The sequence below is a fragment of the Perognathus longimembris genome, chromosome 7 (assembly GCF_023159225.1).
Source record: "Perognathus longimembris pacificus isolate PPM17 chromosome 7, ASM2315922v1, whole genome shotgun sequence".
Taxonomy (NCBI): domain Eukaryota; kingdom Metazoa; phylum Chordata; class Mammalia; order Rodentia; family Heteromyidae; genus Perognathus; species Perognathus longimembris.
In genome coordinates this window covers 27,399,466-27,408,747 of record NC_063167.1, presented here as the reverse complement: position 1 = coordinate 27,408,747, position 9,282 = coordinate 27,399,466, and the positions used below count along the sequence as shown (strand labels likewise).

The window sequence follows — 9,282 nt, the reverse complement described above, 5'->3', positions numbered from 1 at the left end:
CGCAGCTACCCTGCCAAGGAAGGGGCGGAGAGTGGGTGGGGCTCGCGTCCCCTGGACCAATCGCAAACGAGAACCCCCGCCCTTCTTGCCGATGGACTGAACTTGACCCCGGCGGTGGGTGGAGTGGGCGGGGACAGACGCGCGGCCGCCGAGGGGGCGGAGCCCGCGGCCTGGAGGCGGGGCCCGGGGCTGTCAGTCCGCGCCCGCTGCCGCCGCTGCCGCGGATCCTTGCACCTCGTGGTCGGGGCAGCCACCGGCGGTACCGTCCATCACTTGCCTCCGGACATCCTGAGCGGCCTCCGGCGTCCAGGCCTGGCGCGCAGGTAAGGCTGGCCGTGGCTGTCGAGCCCCCGCGTCTCCTTCCTCGGGATCTGGCCGTCGCGCGGGCGCCCCCTCCGGGCTGTGTCATCGCCTTGGCTCCCCTCGTCTCCTGGGGGCGGTCCCGGGGGGCGGGACGACAGCCCTCCCCCTCCCCCCTCCCATCCTAATCGTCGCCTCAGCCGCCTGGGTGCCCCGCCGACCTCGGGTCCCCACCGGCGTGGGGAGCTTGATCCAGAGCAGCGCCTCCCGGGCCGATTACACAATCGGAGGCTCCGAGGGCGGGGGGTCCCCTCTCTGGTCCGCACCTGTCCTCCAGCCGCGCTTCCAGGCAGGGGGCAGAGATCAGGTGCCTCCGCGGGGGGCCGGGAAAGTTTCACTTTGTGATCTGGGTTTGTTGACATCCGGAGATGCGGAGGTGGATGCAGGCTGAGCCTCGGAGGAGGAGGCTTTACCCTGGGGTGGTTCGGGTCTGGGTTTCGCTCGCAGAAGCCCTGCTGAGAGCCTTGATCCAGGGCTGGAGGCTGTGGCAGCCGCGCGGGGTCTCTCGGCTTTGAGGTTAGCAACCCCCGGATTGCAGCAATCTGGGGTACAGCCCAGCCGGTCTTAATTTAGCATTGTCATTTAGACCAGGTAGGCAAATTTACTTAGCATTTTCCCTGACACTTTATGTTTGTGAGATGCTTTGCCATCCCTGATTAGTTAATTAATCAACAAGGTGGGAAAGCAAAATAGATCATTTGAAACGTGGCTCATGCTGTTAAGCAACTCTTTAAGAACCAACCGAGAGCAGGAGACTCTATTTGTGGTAAGAGATATATTGGCCAAGGTGCTGTGAGGAGAGCTATTTGGTATCAGATGGTTGCCTGAGTGGGCTTAGGTATTACTGGCAAAGCCTTTCCTGCCTTGGATTCATTGGGTTGTTTGGTGAGGGTCTTCCTTAAGCATAGGTCCGAGTGCTTTGCTGTTGAAGCAGTTAAAGGAAATAATTGAAGTCTAAATAAGTTTGGATGAGTGTCTGCTTTACCAGGTTATCCTGGTCGTGCAGAAAACCTTGGCTGTCGATTTCTCCTCCTCTTCCCAGTAGGATTGTATGGAACTAAGTAGGCATTACTCATTTAGGCTGAAGACCTACCTCTTGCTACCTGTGATTTTTGGTCAGGCCTTGGGACATCCTCTGAAAGTGGGCATGATGATATTTTCATCTGTCTGTTAAGCAATACAGCTTAAAATCCTTTGTAGTCAGGTGCTGTTGTCTTGTTGAATCTTTAATAATATCTACTTCATTTTAATCATGTTTCTATAATAATCTTTCTATTAGTATGCCAGTTCTTCAACACCAGTACTTTTAGTAGAGAAGCAGCAATTTACTAGAAATATTATCAGGGCAAAAACAATTATCTAACAGATTTGCAGCCCACTTTACTTAGATAATTACTGCTAGAGGCTTAAAAAAATTCTTTGGTGCAGTGGGTATTACAATGGCTTTGATCCAGGAGGCCTTTAGGAGGGCCTTCCTCCTGCACTGTAGTAGTGGTTTCAGTGAGTCAGTCACTTCAGTGGTTTGCACTCATATCATATGAGTTTATGCTTTATGCTGATTTTTTCTTGGATAACATTCCCAATTAACAAGATATAATTTTGATTTGCCAGTTTACATTTTACAAAGGAAGATATTTGTTATATTTGCGGAGTTATATTAGAATCACAAAGATGATATGATGGCAGTATATTTTATTAGCAAGTGTATCAGGCCCTGTTCTGAATGGTTTACAGATATTATTTTCCCAACCAGCCTATAAGGAGGAACGATTTTCACACTACATTTTAGGCAAGGAGGTAGAGGCCCAGTGGTTTAACTCAGATAATAACAGATGGCAGCCAGACGGTTACGCAGATAGGTAGCTTGAGTTCAGAGTTCAAGTCCTTCGTCAGTGTAAGGTGCTGCATTTGTTGATTGTTATTTCAGTATTTATTTCTACCTGATGTTCCCCCAGTGTTAGGTTTTGCTCCGGGGAGAAGAGAAGAATGTTTTCCAATCCCTAACAAGTATCCAGCTAGGAATTTTCATTCTGATCTTAACATTGCCACAGATAATCTGTGATCTCATTTTTATTTATTCATTTATTTCAGTACTGGTGGTTGCACTCAGGACTTCATGCTTGTTCGGCTGAGGATCTCACTTGAGCCTTGTCTTGCAGACTTGTTTGGTCTAGTTATTTTGGAGATGGAGTCTAATGAACTTTTCTTCCTGGGCTAGCCTTGCATCTTGATCCTCTAGATCTCAGCTTCCTGAGTGGCGAGGATTACAGGTTTCATATGTGATTTTGATGAAGGAATCTCTTCTTTCCTTTTCCTTACTGATGGGATAACAGTCATAACAGTCATTAAAGCAGATGAACTACCTAACTTTACCATCCCTGGAAGCTAGAGAGGAAAGAAAATGTATATGAGAATTAAATAACCTCATGCTAAGGCATGAAATAAGATGGAATATGAAATGTGCTGTGGTGTGTGTGTGTGTGTGTGTGTGTGTGTGTGTGTGTGTGTGCTGGAAAGTGAGCAGGAGGCTGTACATTTTATTTCTACCAGTGGCTACCTAGGGGAATTGCAGTTATTGACAGACTTCATCTTGAACTCAAGTATTTTTTAATTTCATTGTATCAAACATTATTTTTAATAAAAAATTAAAAAAGGAGGCCTAGCACTGGCAGTGGCTTGAGACTGTAATCCCAGTGACTTGGGAGATAGAGATCTGCAGATTGCAGTTGCAGAATATCCTGTACATAAATATTCATGAGTCTCCATCTTAGTGGCTGGGTGTGGTGGCCTTGACCTGCAGTTCATGAAACCCTATCTTCAAAATAACTGAAGTATAAAGGGTCTGGAAGCATGGCTCAAGTGGTAGAACACTGGCCTAGCAGTGTGATACCCCAAATTCGATCTCCAGTACTGCCAAAGAACTGAGAAACTACCCTGAGAAACGACATTAAAGAAGTGGGGTGGGCTGGGGATATGGCCTAGTGGCAAGAGTGCTTGCCTCGTATACTTGAAGCCCTGGGTTCGATTCCCCAGCATCTCATATACAGAAAATGGCCAGAAGTGGCGCTGTGACTCAAGTGGCAGAGTGCTAGCCTTGAGCAAAAAAGAAGCCAGGGACAGTGCTCAGGCCCTGAGTCCAAGGCCCAGGACTGGCCAAAAAAAAAAAAAAAAAAAAAGAATTTAATGGGGCTGGGGATATGGCCTAGTGGCGAGAGAGCTTGCCTTGTATACATGAGGCCCTGCGTTCGATTCCCCAGCACCACATATACAGAAAACGGCCAGGAAGTGGCGCTGTGGCTCAAGTGGCAGAGTGCCAGCCTTGAGCAAAAAAGAAGCCAGGGACAGTGCTCAGGCCCTGAGTCCAAGGCCCAGGACTGGCAAAAAAAAAAAAAAAAAAAAAAAAAAGAAGTGGGGTAATCACATTCAGTACCATAGGATGTTATGTATGTAACTCTGGGTCTGGGCACTGTCACTAGCTCTTTTGCACAAGGCTAGCTAGCACTCTATCACTTTGAGCCACAGTGCCACTTTCTTGGTTTCTGGTGGTTAATTAGAGGTAAGAATCTCACAGATTTTCCTGCCTGGGCTGCCTTTGAACCACAATCCTCAGATCTCAGCATCCTGAGTAGCTGGGATTAGAGGCATGAGCCACCAGCACCTGGCTTTCAGAGGCATTTTTTTTTTTTTTTTTTTTTTGCCAGTCCTGGGCCTTGGACTCAGGGCCTGAGCACTGTCCCTGGCTTCTTTTTTGCTCAAGGCTAGCACTCTGCCACTTGAGCCACAGCGCCGCTTCTGGCCGTTTTCTGTATATGTGGTGCTGGGGAATCGAACCTAGGGCCTCGTGTATCCAAGGCAGGCACTCTTGCCACTAGGCTATATCCCCAGCCCTTTCAGAGGCATTTTTAAGGGACCATTTAGCATAACTCGGCAAGAGGCTTGGGACAGATGAAAACAGAGTTACCAGAACCATGGCAACTCAAGTTAGACTTAGAAGGAGTTTGGGGGGAGAGGGGGAGGGAGTCAAGGCTTGTAATCCTAGCTACTCAGGAGGCTGAGGTTCAGAGGATCACAGTTCGAAGTCGAAGGAAGCTTTACAAGACCTTTAGTTTGCCCATTTCTCCCTCCAGTCTCCATCATCTGTCTAGGGAGTGCATGCCCCTCGCACGTGGGTACCTGTGCTCATCCTGCTCCTTCACGGACATCTCCAGGGCAAACATCAGCTCTGCTTTCTACATCCTGCATCTGTTGATAGGACTGTATTCAGTGGTAGGGAATGGGAAATCACAGACGGGTCCTGAGCTGTTCTGGCTGTGCTCTTAAATGACCATCTATTATCAGTGTGAAACTGAGATTAGGGAGGAAATTTGAAGCCAGGGAGGCCAGGGAGGCCAGGTAGAAGGCCCATGCCATAATGTAGGAGGAAGTGATCCAAACTGAGACAGCCAGTGGCATGGGATGGGTCCAGAAAGAAATGGACCCTAGTCAAAAGAACCATCTATAGCCAGTAACTTTCTGCTCAAAAATTAGAAGGTGAGCCTCTCCTGGGGACCCTAGAGGATGGAGGTTTGGGATGGAGCTGAGAAGTCCAATGGGGTGGGGAAGAGAAATGTTTTGTAGGCTTATCCCTCAAAGCTGTGGACTAGATTATGAGTAATGTAAGGCCTCTGTAGACCAGAACACAGATCATCTTTTTTCTTGAGAAGGGAGTGTGCCACTCCAATAGAGTGGGGAACTCCCTCTGCCCAATGAAGAAGAAAAGCAGGATTCCTGTGGGTGTTGCTGCCTCAGACTGGTTTAACTCCTTGTTGAGGTTCTCCACTGAGTTGGGAAGTGGAAGTTCATCTGAACGCAGAGGTACAGTGGGTGCCCGAGAAGTAGGCTGTGAATCCAAGCATCCTTCACCTTCCACATTTTGAAAGACATAGTTGGAAGGTGTCCTGGCCTGGGAGAGGTTTGGCTGTGAAAGGCTGTTAGGTTTATGTGGTGGTTATACAGTGGTACAGTGGGATAGTAAAATGGGCTGTTTTTTAAATGGACTAACAGGACCCACTGGCAAGTGTTTTGTTTTTTCCTGATTTTGCTGGAAAACATTCATTTAGGGAAGTCTGATCTTTAGTGACCCCAGTTAAACATGTGTTGGAGAGCCATGGCTGGTCATAGGGAATCCTGAGAAAGCAACAGAAAGCCCTTCTTTCCAATTTAAGCTTGGATTGCCTGGTGTTCCAAGAGGGTTGGGGGGAGGGACGTTTGGATGACCATGTTGACTGGAAAACAGGATAATTTGGGGGAAGCAAATAGGATTTACACAGCAAATCACAAAGGCAGAGAAAACACAATTACTAATGTTGAGTTTATTCCCTCCCCCCCGTTTCTTTATGTCTTTCTGGCTTTGGATGCAACATTTGTTAAATATTCATATTTACTAATTTGTATGTTGTCTGGCAGTGTATGTAGAAACAAAATATAATTGTCCTTTTTTGTTTGTTTGGCCAGGACAATATTGGTCATGTTTTTACAATATCTTTTAGGTTGGTGGTTCTCAACCACAAGTACTTTTGACTCACTGGAACACAAGCAGTGTCAGAGACATTTTTGATGCAAATTTGTTACAGGCACCCAGCTGGTAGAGACTCAGTGCTGCAGGCCATCTTGTGATACACAGACTCATGCTCCCTGCCACCAAGAACTATCTAGTCCAACATTACTGTGGAAGCTAAAAATCTTCCCTTAACTGATTAAAAAAAATTCTGATTATTGGGCATCAGCAACTCGTATCTATAATCCTATCTCCTCTGGAGGCTGAGATCTGAGAATTGCTGTTGGAAGCCAGTCTGATCAGACAAATCTCAAAGATTCTTATTCCAATTAACCAGCAAAAAGTTGTAAATGGAAGTATGGCTCAAGTGGTGGAGCACCAGCCTTGCCCCAAAAAGCCACATCAGAGTGTGAGGCCCTGAGTTCAAGCCCCAGTACTTGCATAAAAAAAGAAAAAGTCTGATTAGATCAGGCAGGCACAGTGGTTCAAGCCTGCAGTCTTAGCTATTAGGGTGAAAATGGAATCATCCTGGTTTGTGGTCAGCCTGGCAAAAGAAATTTGTGAGACTCTATCTCAACCAATGCCTTGGTATGGTGGTAGGTTAGAGATGTGGCTCAAGTGGGAAATTGCTTGCCTAGAAAGAACAAGGTCCTGAGTTTAGTACCCAATACTACCAAAAAATCTGGAACAAATTGAGCAAATTGAGATGAAAGGGAAGAAAACATAAAGTGTTCCTGGCCCCTTTCAAACTGAAAACAGTATCCTCACATCTGACCCAAGCACACAGGCTGCCAAGACACAGGCATTGCTTTGCCATCCAGGAGCTATTTCAATAGCTAGATTACTCAACACAGTAGTTTGGAACAGGAAATAGAGGCCCTTGTAGTGGCAAGAGGCTACAGGGGTGATTTGTGGAGGCAGAAGGGCTTATAGGCCAAGAAGGGAAGCTGGGTTTTGCCAGAATACTTTAGAAAAGTTCTAGGGGAAGTTTTCAAAGGCTATTTCTTGAGAACATTGAGTTTGGTGCTTAGAAGATACAATCTCTGCTGTGGGAGCGTGTGACCTTCTATGCTGTGGATCTAAGAGCCTGAGAGCACTTCCTAGATTATTCTGTGTCCAGTCACAGAGTAGGGAGTGAACAACACAGTTTTATATTTAGCTTCTGCCTGTGTCATTTCCTACTTCTCTCTCTCTCTCTTTTCTTTGTCAGTTGTGGGGTTTGAACTCAGGGCCTGGGTGCTGTCTCTGAGCCTCTTTGTGCCCAAGGCCAGCATGCTACCACTTGAGCTACAGAGCCACTTCTGTGTTTTGAGTGGTTAATTGGAGATAAGAATCTCACGGGGACTTTTCTGCCCAGGCTATCTGTGAACAGTGATGCTCAGATCTCAGCCTCCTGAGTAGATAGGATTACAGGTATGAGCCACTGGTGACTAGCTCTCCTGCTTCTGTTTAACAACTTTTTAAAATGGAAACATGTAAGTATATATAAAATTGAGAAAATAATGTACTGAACTCCTACTTACCCCGTGCCTGTCTTTAACTGTCCAGTTATGACCTCTGAACTGTCTTTGAGTCTCCTTTCTTCTCCTCCTTTCTTCTCCTTCTCCTTCTCCTTCCTCCTCCTCCTCCTCCTCCTTCTCCTCCTCCTCCTCCTTCTCCTCCTCCTCCTCCTCCTCCTCCTCCTCCTCCTCCTCCTCCTCCTCCTCCTCCTCCTCCTCCTCCTCCTCCTCCTCCTCTTCCTCCTCTTCCTCCTCCTTTTTTTGTGATATTGAGGACCAAATCCTGGGCCTTGTGCATGCTGAGCAGGTGCTCTACCTCTGAGCCACATCTTCAGCCCTGCTTTTTGCTAGTCTGGTGCCATGGCTTACACTCAAGATCTCATGCTCTTGCTTATGCTTATTCGCTCACAGCTTGGAGCTCTAACCGCTTGAGCCACATCTCCAGCCCTGTATTTTTACTGGTTAGTTGGATATGGAGTTTCATGGACTTGCCTGCCCGGGCTGGCTTCTAACAAGGATCCTTTAGGTCTTAGCCTCCTGAGTAGCTAGAATTACAGGCATAAGCCACTGGTGCTCAGTGATTGCTAGTTATTTTTGAAATAGGGTCTTCTTTTCTTTTTTGGCATGCACTTGAACTGTGATCCTCCTGTTTTAGGCTTCTTTTCATTGCTGGAATGACAGCCGTGTGCTACCATGAACAGCTTCCTTCCTCTGAGATGGAGTCTGGAGTCTCACTGACATTTTTCTGTCCAGTCGTTTCAATGTCAGCTTCCTGTGTAGCTTAGTATAACAATCATGGACGGGTCAAGCAGCTGTGGGTTGGAGAAAGGGCATGGTGAGGTGTTTCTTTTCCCCCTCAGAGCCAACCTTGACTATTAGTAGTTAGGATTAGTGGTGTGAGCCAATAGGGCCTGACTGTACCTTATTTCAAAACTAGAAATTGGGGCTGGGAATATGGCCTAGTGGTAGAGTGCTCGCCTCATATACATGAAGCCCTGGGTTTGATTTCTCAGCACCACATATATAGAAAAAGCTGGAAGTGGCGCTGTGGCTCAAGTGGCAGAGGGCTAGCCTTGAGCAAAAAGAAGTCAGGGACAGTGCTCAGGCCCTGAGTTCAAGCCCCAGGACTGGCAAAAAACAAAAACCAAAAAACCCCAAAACTAGAAAGAGTGTAAGTAATTACTGTACAGATTACCTGCTTAGTCAGAGACCATTGCCAGCAGAAGTGAATTTTTTTTTTCTTCAAAGAAAACCTATAGTGGGAATCTATAATCGAGAAATAGGAATCTGCCCAAGCAAATCTGGTATGGAAGTGAGGTCAATTATATATACATATAAATATATACATATATATCTCCAATTATATATACATATACATACATATATAGCCAGGTCGTGGGCAGAGGTAGGCTCACTGGTGATTGGCAGCTAATGGAGGACTCGCTGTATGGAGATAGCATTGAAGGTTCCACAACTGGGCCAGGTTTTCCTAGGTGTGTCTTCCTAAGCTACAGGACTAACCCCCCTTTTTTTTTTGCCCATTGGGAAATTGGCAAGCCTTTACTTGATGCAGTACTGTGTTGCAATGGGCACACAGAAATGGCCTCAAGAGTTGAGAGAGTTCTTGAATAATGAGATAATTGATGTCTATGATGTTTCATTAGTACTGGTTTCTACAAACATAGACCTCCTGGAGTAAGTTCACAAGCAACTGCAGGGACATGAAGACCTCGGCCTTTGCAAAGCTCTCTTTCCCATCCTTGTTCTACTTAGTCAATGCATGTTACTCTTCTTGTTTTTTTAAATTTTATTTGTTTGTTTGTTTTTTTGGCTAGTCCTGCAGCTGAACTCAGGGCCTGAGCACTATATACCTGGCTTCTTTTTGCT

At 46.6% G+C, this 9,282-nt stretch overlaps 1 protein-coding gene across 1 annotated transcript in view; it reads left to right on the top strand.

The window, feature by feature from the left end:
* The first annotated feature begins 225 nt into the window (after window positions 1–225).
* The window catches only part of Hivep3 (HIVEP zinc finger 3), a 376,984-nt gene continuing 367,927 nt past the window's right edge, over window positions 226–9,282 (top strand). The window contains exon 1 of the mRNA XM_048351026.1: window positions 226–323. The gene's annotated coding sequence lies outside the window, so the exon portion shown is untranslated. The remainder of the gene's footprint in view (window positions 324–9,282) is intronic.